This window comes from Ixodes scapularis, unplaced genomic scaffold (assembly GCF_016920785.2).
Source record: "Ixodes scapularis isolate PalLabHiFi unplaced genomic scaffold, ASM1692078v2 PGA_scaffold3__209_contigs__length_174095766, whole genome shotgun sequence".
Classification (NCBI taxonomy): domain Eukaryota; kingdom Metazoa; phylum Arthropoda; class Arachnida; order Ixodida; family Ixodidae; genus Ixodes; species Ixodes scapularis.
In genome coordinates this window covers 110,205,524-110,224,105 of record NW_024609868.1, presented here as the reverse complement: position 1 = coordinate 110,224,105, position 18,582 = coordinate 110,205,524, and the positions used below count along the sequence as shown (strand labels likewise).

The following is an 18,582-nucleotide window of genomic DNA, read 5'->3' as shown; positions in this document are numbered from 1 at the left end:
GTCAACCATCTGTCATCAGACTTGCGGTTCAAAATGCGCTTAAAAATGAATAGCAGTTCAATACACTACACATTTTGTATTGACTGTTTAAAATACTGTGAGGACACCTTTCAAATGTCCAGTTGATTTTTGAGCATGGATGAAGGTGTGCTTTGTGAAAACAAACTCAAAAGTATGAAATTCACATTTCAATAAAAACAGTCTTTTAACATAGTTCGCTTTCTCGGATTGAAAGCCTTTTTGTTAAATTAGCTCGTGTAAACCCAGTTTGCACTATAGTTTATAAAAAAAGACTTAACATTTTTGAACCTCAGCAGTGTACTAACAATTTCAGAGCCATGCCCGACTACACACGGGCATACAAACTTGCACCTGAAGTTGCACTCTGACGCAACTTCCTGCCTTGTTCGGCTCAAGTCAGGTTCTGAATCTCATACATGCAGTATCATTCATAGGCCATCTACAAAAACATCTTCTATGTTTTGCAGTGTCACTTGTTGAGGGCTTGTGTAAACCTTTGTTCGCATTACTTTCTCTGTGCTTGGGCCTGCCTGCAACTCTGTTGTTTCAGATTGGTGAACGCATGCTATCGAACTTCACGGTGCTGAATCTGTACTGGGATATAGGATCTGACGACAGTGAAAATGAGAAATTTTCAGTTCTAAATAATGGTAATGGCGAGTAGTTACCACCTAAAGTTGCTACATGCCGTGTCACTGTCCCCTTGTGGTGACGGCAACCCTCCAGAAATATGTTGTTGTTGCCGGAAAACCATCTCCATTGACTTGATCTGTGACATTTAGAGGAAACAGCTTTTCTCACCACTCCATTTCGTAACGACACAAGCGAACAGTGTGCCATCTTTGTTTTCCCCATCTTTCTGCGCCGCCATGCATGCAGGTCATCGCTGAAACATGCATCTACAAACTGTTTGTCCGTTCGACAGACCTAGGATTACCACGGGACGACGTTCATCAGTGACAGTGATTGGAAATATTGACAGAAGAAGTACATTCTACTCCTTTATTTATCAAAATGTTCTTCACTTGCTGGTAGAATGGGTAGGCCCAACCGGGGAAAGAAATGCCGTTGGTAATTTCAACAGTTTCGCCGGCATATAAAGGGATTCTGTGTATTCAATTTGCATTGCTCCGGTGAAAAGGTTGCACTTGGACTGTGTGTAGCGTGTAGTGACCTTGAGTAGTGTGACGTTTAGCTGAGCTGGCATTGTTTAAAAAACGAGACCGAAAATCATGCTGCCAGTGTGTCATAATAATAAACATTTTTCAATGCTGTCTGTTTACTTTTCCAGTCTTCTGCGATCGCTGCACGCGTAAAGCACTCGTATGAAACATTATCAAGTGGCAGCCACAAGATCTTTTTCTCAAATCAAGTACAAAAAGGTTTTACTGGTGGTGGAAGGTTTATGCTCCGTCCATTAAACATTGTCTTGCGGCGCTCGCTTTCTTGCACACATTTTACCACATCATACGTTTCCGAGAAAACCCAACGTTACTTTACCTGGCTTCGTGACTAGTTAGAGGCGTGGGACATTTTTTCTGGACATGAAATAAGAAGTAAGATTGTAGGTATTTTCCTAACTTTTTCTTTTTGTAAAAGTAGTTCTTATTGAGCGTTGAGAATTACAAAACAAAGAAGTAGAGTTTGAAAACTGTGGAAACGACAAAGAAACAATGCCTAGGCGGCGCGTCCCCTCCGAGAAGCAGCGTTACGATCCCCATTGGCGTCATCTGCTATGACTTTCAAGGTGGGTTCGGTTGTCAGCTCGCCATCCTCCTCTTCAAGACGGCAGAGACTGGTTGAATGTAAAGTCACTATAAAACGACTGTACGGATATGTCTTCAGAGACGCTGCAGCGCTTCGCACATACCATTGGAGGGGCCTTATACATATTGAAGAGTCCTTTTTCTTGCTTGATTTTAATTTTGATTTGCTTATAACTTCGGATATAATGCAAATTTTGACAAAAAAAATTGTTTCCTTATGTTACTCGCCATCTGAGGTTAACCTGATCACAAGCTTCAGATCAGTAAAAAATCGTTGAGGAGCTGTTTAAAAAGAAAAGCAAGCTTTCAATTTTCTAATAAAAAATTGCCTCTTACCAGAACAGTGGATCAGTGATGGAGTGATCTCTCTCCGAAGCAGGATGTGGACGGCCTGAGAAAGCCGAGCGAAGTGCCTCCAGTACCGGGAGTGCAGGACATCAAGGGTGAAGGGTAGGCAGTAGTACAGCAGCCACAGCCTCCACTCACTAGCTTTCCAGAATGCCCTGTCACCAAGGGATCTCGGGAGGCGGGTGAAACAATGAAGAGGCTTGATGGTCAGCAGTCGTTAATTTAGTGTGCTGAGAACCGCTGGGCGACCTGCATTGAAAATTACAAAAAATGAAACCAACATGTTCTCATTCCTTTTGAGCAATGGTTAATTAAACAAAATATTGTACACACAAATTTACAATGAAAAAGGAAAGTCATACTGTATTTTTTGAGTATAGATGTTTAACAGTTTATGTTAGATGTTGTGCAGGCTATCTAAAGCTGCAGATTATGCAATGAATTGTTTCAAGATCTTTTGTTTTCACCAGACCGGTGCGGTATGTGTGTCATGATAACAGTATTTTGTGTCGAGCTCATATAAGGACCACAAGATCATACTGTCTGCGTATGTTGCCTTCAATTTAGGTACTTTCTGGGCGACACATTGTTCACTTGGGTGCGCCCAATGAAACAATGTAGACCAAGCTAAATCTTGAAGACAAGCTCTGTCACTCACCCACAAATGAGGACCCCGTCTCCTTATGAAGTCCCCAGAACATGCAAGCAGCAACTGAAGTGCATTGCTACGCTATCTGCTGGAGGCTCGGTTGGTTTTAAAACCACAGAAGAGCACATGCCCATCCGACTGTGCCTGCCCCAGAGTCTGGCACAACATGCTACTTCAGTGGCCAGTGTGATGAGCTTCTGGTATGGATGCCACCGATGAAGATAGTGCTTGCAGTTTTGTGGTGCATACCGCCAAGCAGGCGCGCCCAGCTTTACAACAATCTGGGCTTATTGCTCAGTCAACTTGTCATGACTTGTTACTTTCTGGATGCCATTCAGAAAGCGTGATATTCACTATATCTCATGTTCAAACAAAAAGCCAAGCTTGCAAAAGGTACATGCAGCAAGAAAAAAAAAGGAAGAGAAAACAAAACACAGTTTGAACCAAACCTCAGTTCGATCTGGAGCCGAGTGCACCTGCTCAGCATTACACACTGAAAAGCTGCAAGCACTATCTCCAGTAGCGGTATCTGTGGCAGACACTTAACATGGCGGCTGTCAAAGCAGCACCTTGCACTAGATTCTGGGGCAAGCCCCGTGTCGCACAGGAGTGGATGAGTACACATGCTTGCAAGCACTTACATCACTTTTCTGTGGCCTCGGAACCAGGTGGGCAGGCGATCCGATGATGCACTTCAGCCGCCACTCGTGCGATTGACACATTTTGCACTGGCAGCTGCAAGGTTCTGCGGCACTCAGTTCTCCCACCCCCCCACCAGGCATGGCCAGACAATGGAAGATTTGCTTTCCGCCTGAGGAGTGGGAACGGCAACCGCGCCACACTGAGCAGTATAGGCGGGGAATCACAGAAGAGAAAAGCAGAGCACAGGACCGTGCCTATTATGCATGAGAGGCAATTTCAATGTGCCAAGGGTGGAACCATGTGAACGAGGAAGAGGCACAAAGAAGGCAGCAAAGATGGGCCGAAGATGCTTCCTTCTAAAGCACAAGTTCCAACAAAGCAACAGCTGCTGGTGCAATCACAGCATGCTTTGAGTCGTCGCCCCCCAATTTTTTTGTTTGCTCTCATGTACTCATGATTAAATGTAGCGGCCTTCCGGCAATATTTTCTGTATTCACTAATTCAAACGAACCACTACAAGAGAAAAAAACTGTCTGGAAAAATCCAAAGAAAAAAAGATTGCGAGTGGTTATGTTTACGAAAAGGCATACCAATGTAGAATCTCTGTTCGGAATTCGTCGATCCTAGATGGAGCTCTGTCAACTGCTGTGTGACACCAAGTAGCACATAATGTATGTAACCAACAGGGTACCCCCAGACGGGGTCGATTTTGAGCACACTGGCAAGCGTACATGGTCCTTCGATGCCTCCTACAGGCTTCCGGAATCGCTCCGCAAGTTTCCGTCCCTTGATATGGACTCCGCTGTTCTCTCAGCCGGTTCATCCTCTTCTTGCACGTAGCGTATGCATCCTGCAAAAATAAAAAGGTGCAATTATAGCATATGAATCTCATCATTATTAGAGATAGCTCCACAGCTAACACAGGTATCTCAAAAGCCAACCTTTTAGCTGAGACACCAAAACTCCAATAAATACACATATAATAGGCAATGCACCGTTTTGAGTTTTCATTTTACACACTTTGCACAACAATACGGGCACAAGCGTGATACAAGTATACTCACACATAATACTACTGAGCCGCAAGTCTCACTTTCGCAATGTAATTTCACGACTACATACACAATATTCCATTCCTTCTAGCCTTTTCGAAACTTGCTTATACAGAGAATTCCTTTTTCTATGGAACGAAATTTCTTAAAAAAGGGCGCTAGAGTTAAGTGAACGCAGTTTTCATTTTTTGTTTGCAAGGCTCGACAGATATTAGATAAGGCGATAACCGTCACAGAACAAAAATCCGTCAACTTTTTAATTGCTTTATGAACCATGTTGTAGTTGCAGTTTTAAAGCCAGTGAAAGTAAGCTGGCTTGTTGGAATGCTGGTCGGAGCGGCAAAAATCCCGCATCGGGCGCCCTTGTCTCGATAAGTCTTTGAATGCGGGAGTGGAAGGCTGCCGCAATTTCATATGCGGGGGAGGATGGTAATGAAGATAAGCCAGAAACATAGGGTGAACTTAACAACCTTCTTTAGATGTCTGGCTGTAGGGTTTGAGGCACCATCTAAGAGAACCGTGCGCCATTCATTGTCTCCTTTTTGTGTTGAGAATAAGGGGAAGAAATTGTTTTGTTAATCTTATGTGAATTCTGGGAATTGCTCCCTTTCTTTTCTTTTTTCAAGCAAAGTTCAAAACTATGAGCTATCTGCGCGAATTCCATGCCATAATGTGTGAAGTGACCTTAAACAAAAAAAGACAAAACAATGGCTGGCTTGTGGCTCTCTCAGATGACGCATATTAAAACGAACATTTTGATGTACAAACAGTGGCACCAAGCTCGCCCTAGATGTGCCGCTTATCATTATTACCGTCCTTCCCTGTTCACGAAATCGCGACAGTCCTTCTAGCCTTGCTCTCAACGAAGTATCGCGACGGGCATGCCTCATGTGGGAGTTTTGCCACTCCGGCCAGCGTCCCGACGAGCCAGCTCATTTTGATGCCAACTGTACTAGCATCTCATACATAAAAAATATACATAGCTTGAACTGATGTAATTTGGCCAGCCATGCTGGTTGCTAAACTTCAACGCTTGACTGTTTTACACCATAGAAGTGGTACTTCGAGGCAAGCAATAAGAAGGAGTAACCCCCAGCACTGCACAATTATGTCACATAGAGGAGATGTAGATAGTTCCAGCCTACCAGCCACATGCTCCCCTTTGATCAGACACCACGGGCATCCAAAATATTCCGAATGCAGGGCATGGTTCTGCACCGCTGCACGTGCAGGAGCGTCTGCATAGCAACAGATCAGGCGAACTTGTGACTCGTCGTCTGCTGTTCCATACATCCACTGGATCGGGTCCATGTCCGTCACGGCATCAGCAAACTTGCTCATGAATAGCTTCATGTTTTGGTTTTTTTTTCCGAACCACAGTCCGGCAAAAGTTGTGTTGCGGAACCATTCTTCTGGTGGAAGTTCAGTGACTGTGAACTGGATCGGCCAGGTGGAAGACCGGGACGACTTGAACACAGGGATCCCGTCGGTGTATTTACGGTTAATGTCAAGTCTCCAGGCTTCACCGCAGCGGCCTCCTTGAGGTTTCGATACCCATAATCATTGGAGATGTCCGTGACCGATGAGCTCGAAAGTGATGTCTCAATGGCGTCAAGATTCTTACTGAAAACCTCTTTTTTTTTATTATAATGCAATTAAATGCAAAGGTGCAAGCGAGCTGGACAAGAATGACGAATATAATCCCTGGAGAAGGGGAACAAGAGGGACAAAGGACAAACATAAATCTCCAAACACAGCTAGGTGACTGGTGAGCAGATGCTCACCAGTTACCTAGCTGTGTTTGGAGATTTATGTTTGTCCTTTGTCCCTCTTGTTCTCTTTTTTTAGGTTTTGCGATCACGTGCTTCACTTCCTGACTGATATCGACAATCGTGAAGTAGCTGCGCCCTGCTTCCTCGTCAGCTGAAGTGCTGCACAAAGTGCACGCCGACTTTCCAGCGCCGTCATTTTGAAGAAGCCCAGAGCGGTTTGCACGCTCACAGTAGTAGTACTTCTTTGAGACTGTGGATGTTTTTTGGCTTCACAGCTTTCGGAATAGGTACTTGCTACTTGGCAAGACATTTTGATTTTTGCCAAACATCTTGTTTAGTAGCTTCAGAATGTCGTCCAGCGCACCCCATGTGAAATTGTGTGCGTGAACTATTGACATGAGCCTGGCCACGGCACTGGTTTTAGTCGTGCTGGAGTGAGGCAGTGTTCACATGCCGATTTGGGCGAAGCACCTCCTCATTAGATTTTCACGGTCGTCAGAAAGAAAGTTTCGTGGAGCCCTGGAGCTATCGTCATCTTCCGGTACAATCTCTTCAATGGAGGCTTCGTAGGACGGCCCAAGAATGTCAGAATCTCCGAAGTCTGACAGACCGTCCCAGTCTGATTGTGGGTCAGCACCCCAACCGTCTTGATCTTCCCAGTGGTGTTCGTCTTCGGTCAAAGACGCGGTGGATTGAACGCCACCATCGCCGGGGCGCTGTTGTGAGTTATCGACAGCGGTGCTCTCCTGCGGTAACTGCAGTTGTTCGTCGGTTGGTGTTGCCGGTTGCTGCAAGCCAACGTTACTAAAACACTCAGTTGGGAAACTCCCATAGAGACAGCCCTAAAAATATGGCCCCAATCTGTCTCCGAGCACCGAGCTAATGACGAACACAACGCCACCATTTCTCCCGCAGCGGCCACTCGAGAAACTGCACGTGACTTCTATTTTTGGCTTTGACAGGGGTGAACCCCTGTCTCCCCGGCGGACGCGCCGCGTTGAACTACTGAAGTTAAAATGCACCTAGGTCGGGACGCGCTACCTGAAAGGCCCGCTGAGGCATGGTTTTATAAAAACAATATTAATTGTTCCGCAAAACCTTGCGAACTAAAGATGATAAAAACATCACGCGCCCATCATTTGGTACTAAACTCCAATAAATTTCATACAAAAAGAGTCTTTTCCGTTTGTTTTTACGCAAAAACAGGCTTTCAAAAAGCTCAAGGGGACCATAGTACAGACAAACGAAAAAGAGTGGCGCTGTTGTCGCATTTAGCTCGGTCTCGGTGGACGCCAGCGGCCCGGGTTTCGACGGCGAGTTTCCCAACTGAGTGTTTTAGTAACGTTGCTGCAAGCTAACGCCTGGCGCCAAGTGCCCCGGTTGGTCAGCAGATGGGAAGCTTAATGCAGCTGCGAAACCCAAAGCAGATTCGGCTAGGTGCGCTTTCTTTTGGTGGTGGTAATGTCGCGTAGATTTCGGAACGACGCACTCCGCACACTTTTCGAGGTATTTTTTCCTTCTTGTTGGTCGGCCGGTTAGGTTCTCCATTTCAACTGTTACCAGAGAGTCATGTCGTGGTTCAGTCTTTCAGATGTGCTGTAAATATGGAACTGACGCCTCGATAAGCAATACGAAGGCGACCAATACAAGGGAACACACAACACCGCAGCAAAACCGGAAACCGGGAGACCCAACAACCAGGGAACGGCTCGAGCTTGGATTAGGTTGGATCCATGGGTCGAATGGTGCACATATTACGCAGATCAAACAATGTGACTATTATATAGCATTATATCAAATTACGAAGCGAAAGTTTGTGTAAAATAATAATTTTAATTCGCTGAAGTTCAAATTAGCCGATATTTGAGCTTTCGTTAACACCAGGTGTCCCACCTAGCTACACCGTCGTCACCGTCGTTCCAGAACGATGTGTTTAATAATAACGACTTAAATATTTCTTTAAATTTTCATTTAAAACTTCTGAGTTCAGCGATTTCCTTGGTAGTATAAATTTATAGCACTTCTCCGCCTTTAGCCGATAATTAAATTCGCTACTACGACAACTACGGCTTGGCCACATTGATAGTTTTTGTTTTTCGCTCCGTTTGTTCTTTGTTTCAGTGTCGTCGTGCCGTGTTTGTAGTCCTTTTTTTCTTATTCCGCGCCTGCTCAACGATCGCTTCTAGCTGGTTCGTTGTAGCGTTCTTTCGTCATCAGCGAGCATGTTCCCGTACGTACGCTATGAGGACAAGCACAAGGCCGTGCTACTCACGACTTTGATCAAGCGTTTCGCGCCGGGGGACGCAGACAACTTTGACCACGAGAAGTCCCAGATGGTCTTCTGGGTAGACAAGAATGGTAGTCAGGCCGGATACTACAAAGCAAAAGTCGTCATGCTTGGAGGTAAGTTAATGCTGGCGCATAATTCATCGAGGCGGGCACCGATCACAAAATCTACGAATGTGATGCCGCTAGTCTGTGCAACATGGCGGCGCCCATCGGCAGCCATTTTGGATACAAATGACTCGGCCAAGGCTCCACACGCGAGCCGACCCTGTAGGTTAATGTGCTTGTAGACTCCGAGTGGCTGACACCTCTACTCACGCGTTATCCTTCGGGGTCGGCCCGTCTGCTGCATGAGTCTTTATTGATAATGTGTAGTCGCCAGGTTGTAGGAATCAGCAGCAAACTTCGTAAAGATGCCTTGCACTAACGTAACAGGGGACTGCAAAAGGGCGTTTTTGGTACGCGCAGCTAACCTTCAACAGCGTTAATGTCACGATGTGGAACGCTCGCGGAGGCTCGTGACAACGCACCCTAAGCTGCGTTGATAAGACGGCAGTCACATGCCTTGCACGTGACTGCCGTCAGGTGCATGGCATGTGGTTTTGCTATTGACCTTGTCTAAAAGAACTGTGCTTCTATTCAGAAACCGAAGACCTCTTGCTGCGCTCAATGATCAAGCAGAGGATTGGAATTCCTCGCATCATCCACGATAACCGGGAAGAACAACCAGTGAAGGTAATTCTGAGGTTGTAGTATTTTCCCCGATCGCTTTTCAGTGGTAGGTAGGTAGGGATGTTTATTTCACTTTCACACACAGGGGGCCTCCATTCTTTTTTGTTGACCCGGTTGGTGCGATGGCGTCAAAGGATAGACGTACGATAGGTTGAGGCTTGGTGTTTTGTCTGGACCGTCCTTCGCTAGCACCCGTACCAGAGCTTCACTTGTTCCCTTGTGAAAAGAACAAGTGAAGCTCTGGCGCGGGTGCTAGTGAAGGAGGACATTCAGTTGGACACAAGCTAATTTCAACCCTTGGACGCTGAATGCTACGGCCAAAAGATTGGCCCCTAAAGAGAAAGCGCAAAATATGGTGTACGATATTCCCTGCGCGGAGTGCCCGTCCTCGTACATCGGGGAAACAAAGAACTATCACAAGCGGATTCGTCAACACAAGGTTGATGTGCGCCACTTCAATCATGACCACAGCGCGGTTGCTGAACACTGTGAAAAAAAATTACCACCGCACTGACTGTCTTAACACACACATCTTCGACATGGAAACTAATACCCGCACGAGGCTCTTTCTGAATCTTGGCACATTCAGACCACGCCAACAAACATTAATAGGTCTCTTGGCACATTTCCGTCTATGTACAGGAATGGGCTCCACAACGTCTCATAAAAAAAAAAAAAAAAAACGGCCATGGCCCATTTGCCATTGCCATAGAGGAAAAAGAAGATTGCAGCTCCTTTTTCCTCCTTTCCTTCGTAGTCGCCCCTGAAGAAGAGGCCGAACAGGCCGCGAAACTTTGGGCCCCTGATTTTGGGGATGGGGTTGGTCGTCCTATTTTAATAATTACTTCCCCCAACCAGACAGAATTTTGTCTAATGTAGCAAACATCGCTTTACCTTATTTTTGCATTCCTTGCCACCTTCGCCGTTCGCCTCCTATTTTTGTGCTACATCTTTCGGCTATATTCATTGTTCCCGGTAAAGCCTGTGCTTTGGCTCTTACTGGTCGCGAAAATAACGGCCGCTAGCCATTACCTTTATGATTGGTGCTGCGACGGCAAGGTTGCCACAGAACCTAAGCGCATGCTGTATCCTTTAATTTTTTTTTTAACTTTGTTTAAAATAAAATAAAAATTTGATGTCCTTGGCTTATTTTGGGAACATTCCGAAATTCGGAGTTAGGCCCTTGTTGTGATATGGGCGTACCCTTGTTATTGTACAGTATACTGGTGTACATTTTTTAATTCAAATTTTATTTTTAGATACGGGCTCACTGCAGTCTGAATGCCATTTTCACAGTCTGTTGGTGCGACTGGTAGACATTGGATGGGTGGATATATAACCGTGGCAATATTTGGACTAATTAGCCAAAATTTATTTATTAACTTTTTACAATTGAAACTCTAATGGCATCCATTATTAGGTTCTCACCTAATTTAAACAATCCGCAAATCTAGGGGGGCCTTGATATATTTATTAAGTTCTGCATTTTCTTCACCCAATTCAAGAGCCGCTCGCGGTTTTGAAGTCGGTGTGTGTATATTCTAGCTAGAATGAATAAGCATGTTGTGAAATAGATGGCTGCATGAGCTTCTTGAAAGTACATGCCGAACAATTACTACACCTACGTTTTCGACACTTGAATGGGACGGGGATTCTGTGACGTAACATCCGGGGAAACATATTAGTGAAGTTCTTCTACAGTGATAACTTTTTATACTGCTAATCCCAACCATTGTAATTCTCAACGTTTCTACAGATTGATCTGGGTAGTGGTGTGTCAATGACGGCAGCGCAGTTTAACCCCTGTGCCGATGAATCTGACACCGACTCAAAATTGGTCAGACATGCTTGCCTGGAAGAAGCTGGAGGCCTCGAAGAAGCTGGAGGCCGTTCGGGGTAGGTACAAGCTTGCTTTTCACTAACAAAATATTCTGAGCAATCAAGGTTTCCCTTGTCGAAGCAGATGATGGAGAGGGCGGATGTTTACTTCGTACGAAATAACCATGCAGTCTTTTAAGAGTGTTTTGAAGAGACAACTTTTCTGGAGCATGAACTGATTTCTGAGTTGGCTACAGGTTACGTGACTTTGCACTTTCATCCAAACTTACTATCAGCTTTATTCATACTTGTAACTGCAACCCACTTGTGATTGACTTCTTTAATTTCTTTGCTTTGACAATGCCTCGTTGCTCTTGTGATCGTGAAAATCTTTGCCACGTAAAGCAAGCATTGATGTAAAGCTATATGTGCTGCTGGAAACTGCATCCAGCAACCATCTTGCTCAGGTGTCATTAATTGCGTAATTTAATGTTAGAAAAGGTTTTTTGTGCAATTGTTTTAAAAACCAGGCTCTACAGTGGAATTTGTTTATAACAAACAGCTCGAAAACTGTGTAAATGCAGTGCAGATGGCACAATCATGAGCTTCTATTGCGTGGCTGATCTTTCATAATAACTCGTATTTGAAGCCATTAATTTATTTACTGGGGTCTTGAGAACTCGTTCAGCATAGCCTGTTTATTAAGCTAATAGCATGCCTAGCATACCTTGCAACGGCATTCTTCACCGTGTCTACTCTATTGGGTTCCGCGTGCGCAAGTCCACGGTCAAGCGCCATGAGACTCTGGTTTGCTCTAGGTCGGGAGTGGTGCGATGCGATGTTTTTAATGCCTACACAACCGAGTTTTCCGGTCTTGTGCACAAGCCGCATGCGGACAAACTCGGCGGTAATTTCGACGTCCTTCAGCTCACCCACGGATACTGGTTGGCACCTACACAAAGGCCAACCAGCTCCACGCTTTCTTGAGCTCGCAGAGTTCTGGTTTCAAATTGGCAAGCGTTGCTTCGACCTAGCCAGAGGAACGCTCTAAACATTCCTGTGACCCAAAAGTTATAGGTCTATTCAATGAATGAGTATGACCGTTCCTCTTATTTTACGTGGTGCTTTCGGCACCATGTGCTTGTGCGCGGGCGTCGGAGGCGCCAGCGCGCCACCGCTGTCTGCGGGGAAGCCTACCCCATTATATCAGGAGCGCGCACAGCACACCGCTCTCCGGAGGTGTACAGCGGGGAAGCCTGCTGCGTGCATCAGGAAAGTGCGGCCCGCCACTCGATAGTTTGACATATCTGATGTAGGGTTCGTTATTCGAGATATACAGTTTACATGCATATCGATCGGTGAGTTTTGGTTCGATATAGGGCATAATTCCCATTATGTGAGTTAATTATAATCGTGTATGACTGTAATAGTTGTGCCTTCTAGTCTTTCGTTTTTCAGTGGCCTTCGGCTTCTTCATTAGTGAAGGGCCAGAAGAAGTTGTAACGAAAAAAGAATGGCTAAGATGAATTCTTACGTCGCAACATACCTGCAAGAGAAGAGGAGCAGGGTGAAGAAGGAGCTCAAGAAGAAAGCAGCAGCAGTGGCGGCAGCGCAGGCACCCAAAAGAGAGCTAGTGGTGGCAGCATTGCCTACCTAATTATGCAGCTGCTGTACAGTTCCCTGTTGCGGAGCGGGCACTGCCCAAAATAAAGGTAACCCATGGATGACTTTCCGAGAGATTCGTTTGTCGAGCCAGCAAATGTGTATAGCACATGAAATGCCTAAAATGAATTTTATAACCTGCTCAGTTAATGAGTCCTCATTTCTGAACGAGAATCCGTACAGGTTCCGATATCGAAATTTGTACGACTCCACGTATTAAATGGGAACCTGAACGAGTTTTAATATCAAATAAGAGCTCATACGAATCCACATATTAAATGAGAAATCATACAAGTCCACGTATCAAACGATAATTTATATATCTCCTCGTATAAAACGAGGATTCTTATAAGTACTCGTATCAAATAAGAACCTCGTTTCTTCTCGTGTCTGATAAACTCATATAAACGTCTCGTACATACGATTTTCTTCAATAGGGGTGCGGGCGATGAGGCAGGGAAAGGGGCTGGGGTGTGTTAGATTCTAGGTGGACGCAGCAATATTTCTACTTTCAGTACGTAGCGCTTATATTTACCCTTTGGCGTTTGTAACTTAAGCAACACGCTTTAGATTTTTTTTCTTCATGTAATGGCAGTCGGAGTGAACAAAAATAACTACAAACAGCATGCATTCATCTCCTCAACTCGCCATTGCAACATTCGACTACGTGAGAGGGTGCAAATTGTATACAGCTAGCTAATCATTCTTAACCCTTTTGAAAAGTCATCAAGAAAAAAAGACAATCTGTAATTGCACTCAATAATTCAAATAGAGATTACATTTTGTAATGAATGCCCTCGTTTGTTGGATTATGCTTTTATTGAGTCCTCAAATTTAATTAATATGCCAGCTGCATATCGAAGAAATGTTTTTATTTGACGATTGAGCCCATTGATGTTGATCCTATTGGCTCTTGGTGTAGTTAAAATAATCGATAACACAAAACTTTCTTTATTTACTGGCCCTAACTCGAATTTTCTAAAAAAAAATATTGTTGTTTAGCAAATCTTTTCTCAGTCGCTTGGTCTTGGCGTTTTGCCTGGCGATTCAAAAATTGAGAAGGTGGAGCCATTTCATAAAGGAGGTATTAAACATTACCCGGATAACTATCCTCCGATATCACTCACTTGCATCCCATGTAATGTACTAGACTCGCAGGGGTGGCCAGGTTGACCCGGCCTAAGAGCCGCAAACTAAACCACGAAACTTCCAAGAGCCGCGGGGGGGGGGGGGGGGGGGGGGGGGCAAATTTAAATTTTTTCAGAGTCTGACTGCACGTATAAGTGCACAAGGCTGTACGACAGTGCAGCCTTGTGCACTCATACGTAGTAAAGTAATACGTAATAAAGTAGCCAAACCGCGAGCCACACTTTATTCTGCCTGAAATCCCTTCTTTTTTTCCTGGGGAAACGCGTTAAGGGGCGGGGGGGGGGGGGGGGGGGGGTCCCTTATTTGGGATCCGCGAGCCGCACTTGGACCAGCAAAGAGCCGCATGCGGCTCGCGAGCCGCGGTTTGGCCACCCCTGTACTAGAGCATGTGATTTATTCTCAATTAGTTCATTTTTACCGTCTAACTTCTTCTTTAGTACTGCTCAACATGGCTTTCGAAAATGCTTTTCCTGCGAAACTCAACTTCTATCATTTGCTCATGATTTACCCTTAGCTCTCGACAGAGGGTCCAAGGTAAACTGTATATATCCATTTTTTTTAGAAATCATTCAATAAAGGTTTTCACAAGCTCCTACTGCTAAAACTTAAGCATTAATTTTGATGCAAATATTTTGTCCTGGAAAGCTTGCTTGCTCCCTAACCAATGTCAGTCCGTAACCGCTAACGATAAGATATCTGCGCTTGTTTCTGGTAACTATTTTTTACCACAAGATTCTTTATTGCGTCCATTATTGTTTCTCATATACATCAAATATTGGCCGTGTTCCATTTGTTTCTTCCATGAGTTTAGTCGCCGTTGATTCTGCTCTTATCTGAAGGTTGCTAACACTTTGGATGCTTTCAATTTACAAGAAGATATCAACTCAGTCTTTGTTGAATCTTTGACTTGTGGGAGATGGAACGCAAACGCGACTAAATGCAAAGCGATGAGAGCGTCTCGTAAATCTCGTGCTCCACCCTCTTATTTTTTTAAGCGTCCCCTTACTTCCCGTATCTTTGTATAATTACTTGGGTGTTCGTATATTTGCAGATACTTCCGCTCAAATACACGTTGATTATGTGATTAATAACACTAACTTCACACAGAGTTATTTGAAACAAACTGTGGTATAAAATAATTGTTCTCTGTAAATAACCATATACTCCTATATGAAACCTATCTCGGTCATTTTAAACTAATAAATGCTCTAGAATCAGTACAAAATCGCTGTGCTCATTTAATTCTCAAGGAGAATTCGAGTGGTAAATCGCCCGCAACTTATTTTGCAGAAAAACCGGCAATAGTGTTCGCGTGGTCAGTTTCAGGCCCGCGCACCGTTCGGATAGTGGTTGTCCGGCATGCATCGGCAACTTTCCGCCGCCTTTTCTGCCCGAACTCCTTACGGCCGGCCGAGTAGACGCGAGACTCTATCCGGTGTCGTCACTTCCAAAATGGGAGAGGAGAAGGGAGTGAGAAAAAAAAAATGAACGAAAGAGCGAAACTGATCTGAAGCCACTTAAGCAGCCACTACTCGAATCAATCCAGGTCGTTGGGAGATGGTTGACAGCGGGGACAGCTAAGCCCTATACAGGGGCCTTAGACGACAGCCTCTCGCTAGCGGTGTCGCGCGGGCAAGAGGCGAAGTAAACTGCCACCGTCTGGCGTTTCGTGTTCCTAATGGAACAGCGCGAATTTTACATGGACTTAGACATGAGGAAGAAACACAGAAAGGGGGGACGGACAACGAAGACTTCCAACTAGCAACAACATTTATTGACCCGAAGTTTGCATATATAGGTGAAGGAGGGGAGGGTGAAAGACGCTACACTGGAAAGTGGGAAAGCGATGGGGGAGAGTGTAGAGCCAGGGAAATGAGGGACGATCCCGTGGGGTAGATATCTAATCGCTCGGAGCCGCTGAAACGAGGGACGTCAGCTCTGGCCCCAGGAAGTTTATCTCCCTCCTGGATAAGCCTATGGACGGGGATCCGAAGTTGCTGCGACTGTAGTGCATGGCGAAGGCCTCCATGATCTCTCGTCCGTATCTTGAGGCGTGACCTCCAATCCTGGTGGTCGAGGGAAGGTCGGCCGAACAGGGTTCGCTGCACTCAGAGGTGTGTTTCGCAATCGGGTGGTAACAAATCTCCGAAGTGTCGGAGGCGGCTTTCTTGATCTCGTTTGCATGTTCCCTCACCCGATCGTTTAGGCATCGGCCCGTCTGTCCGATGTATTTAGCACCGCAGGACATGGGAATCGAATACACGCACTCTTTGCAGCAGGTTACATAATTGGTCTGGTGCTTTTTCTGGCACGGGGGCGCTGGACCGGGGTTGTTGACCTTTCTACAAATAGAAGCTAATTTGAACTTGCAGGAAAATACAACGTTGGTGTTGAAGCCGAGCGCAATAGATTTCAGGCGATGTGAGGTGTTGTGTATGTAGGGGATGCACGCAAGGCGTGACTTAGGAGGGAGGGGTTTGGACTTCTGCCCCGCGACAAGTCTTTTGATTGTTGTTTCAATCAGGTCTCTCGGGTATCCTGCCTTTATGAGGCGACTAATCTGCTTGGATAGGCTGGGGGCGGAAAGGTGCTGACAGGATTTAACCTTTGCCGAAGCAACTAGATTTCGAACGATCCCATTTTTTACATTCCTTGAGTGTGAGCTGTTGAAAGGAAGAACGGGCTTAGAGGACCTCTGCTGGTGAGCCCAGCAGATACCTTTGCTAGTTGGGACCAACCTGAGATCCAGGAACTGTAAACCCTCAGGGGAGGGGGCCTCTTTGGTGAACGTAAGCCCATGTGAGTTCTTCTGGAACACGGTCTCTATGGCTGCAGAGTCAGAGATGGCGGAGTGTAGGATGAGATAATCGTCAACATAACGAAAAACCTTCGCATCGGGAAAATCTCGTTGAAGGTCCGCCTGAACTTTGGCGTCAACATAAAACAGGTAAATTTCGCTGAGGACGGGAGCCAAGCAAGACCCGATACAAACGCCGGCCCTTTGTATGTACACTTTACCCTCATATTCAACAAGCGTTGATTGGAGATACAGTTGTGTCAATTCGAGAAATGAGGACAGCGAGACGCCACATGAGTTTTGAAAGTCTATGACACCTGTCTCGTGGATGGCGTCAGAAATGAAGCCCAGGAGGGTCTTCACATTTAGGCTATAGTAGAGATCTACAACATCGAGCGAGAACGCTCTTACAGCTTCAGTGCCGGCGTGTAACTCGTCCAGCACGGGAAGGAGATCTTCCGAATTCCTTAGTCTGAAAGGTTGGGGGAGCTCTAACGTGCCGAGATGTTTCTGCAGAAACTTCGCCAAAGGCCTCTGCCAACACCCCGTCTCGGATACAATGCTGCGGAACGGCACGCCTGGTTTGTGGGTTTTAGCGGAAAAGAAAATAGAGAGGTATTGCTTCGCTGGAGCAAGAACGGCACTTTTTAAAGAAGGGAGGTTGGATGAATCGCACATTGCCTTCACCCTGGACCTGAGGGATCCGGATGGCCGCGTTTTGAGGCCGATAAAGTTCTTCTTTAGGGCCTCGTCGGATTTCTCTTGCATTTGTTGTTTGTTCAGGATGACGAACTGACCCGTTTTGTCAGCTTGAAGTAAACTCAGCTCACCGGCCTGAAGTTCTTTGATGACTGGCGTAGAGGCGTTTTTGGCTCTCCTGCTCCCCCCGTGGAAGCACACAGCCCTTGTACCAGCACCGATGAAGTCTTGACGGCTATCCTCCGGGATCTTGGCGGCGATCTCGTACACCGACGCCAGGTGCTCCAGCGAAGCAATACCTCTCTATTTTCTTTTCCGCTAAAACCCACAAACCAGGCGTGCCGTTCCGCAGCATTGTATCCGAGACGGGGTGTTGGCAGAGGCCTTTGGCGAAGTTTCTGCAGAAACATCTCGGCACGTTAGAGCTCCCCCAACCTTTCAGACTAAGGAATTCGGAAGATCTCCTTCCCGTGCTGGACGAGTTACACGCCGGCACTGAAGCTGTAAGAGCGTTCTCGCTCGATGTTGTAGATCTCTACTATAGCCTAAATGTGAAGACCCTCCTGGGCTTCATTTCTGACGCCATCCACGAGACAGGTGTCATAGACTTTCAAAACTCATGTGGCGTCTCGCTGTCCTCATTTCTCGAATTGACACAACTGTATCTCCAATCAACGCTTGTTGAATATGAGGGTAAAGTGTACATACAAAGGGCCGGCGTTTGTATCGGGTCTTGCTTGGCTCCCGTCCTCAGCGAAATTTACCTGTTTTATGTTGACGCCAAAGTTCAGGCGGACCTTCAACGAGATTTTCCCGATGCGAAGGTTTTTCGTTATGTTGACGATTATCTCATCCTACACTCCGCCATCTCTGACTCTGCAGCCATAGAGACCGTGTTCCAGAAGAACTCACATGGGCTTACGTTCACCAAAGAGGCCCCCTCCCCTGAGGGTTTACAGTTCCTGGATCTCAGGTTGGTCCCAACTAGCAAAGGTATCTGCTGGGCTCACCAGCAGAGGTCCTCTAAGCCCGTTCTTCCTTTCAACAGCTCACACTCAAGGAATGTAAAAAATGGGATCGTTCGAAATCTAGTTGCTTCGGCAAAGGTTAAATCCTGTCAGCACCTTTCCGCCCCCAGCCTATCCAAGCAGATTAGTCGCCTCATAAAGGCAGGATACCCGAGAGACCT

General features: G+C 45.9%; 1 pseudogene; it reads right to left on the bottom strand.

Annotated features, from left to right (window-relative positions):
• Positions 1-4,175: 4,175 nt before the first annotated feature.
• On the bottom strand, positions 4,176-7,798 carry LOC120840849 (annotated as a pseudogene).
• Positions 7,799-18,582: the final 10,784 nt, after the last annotated feature.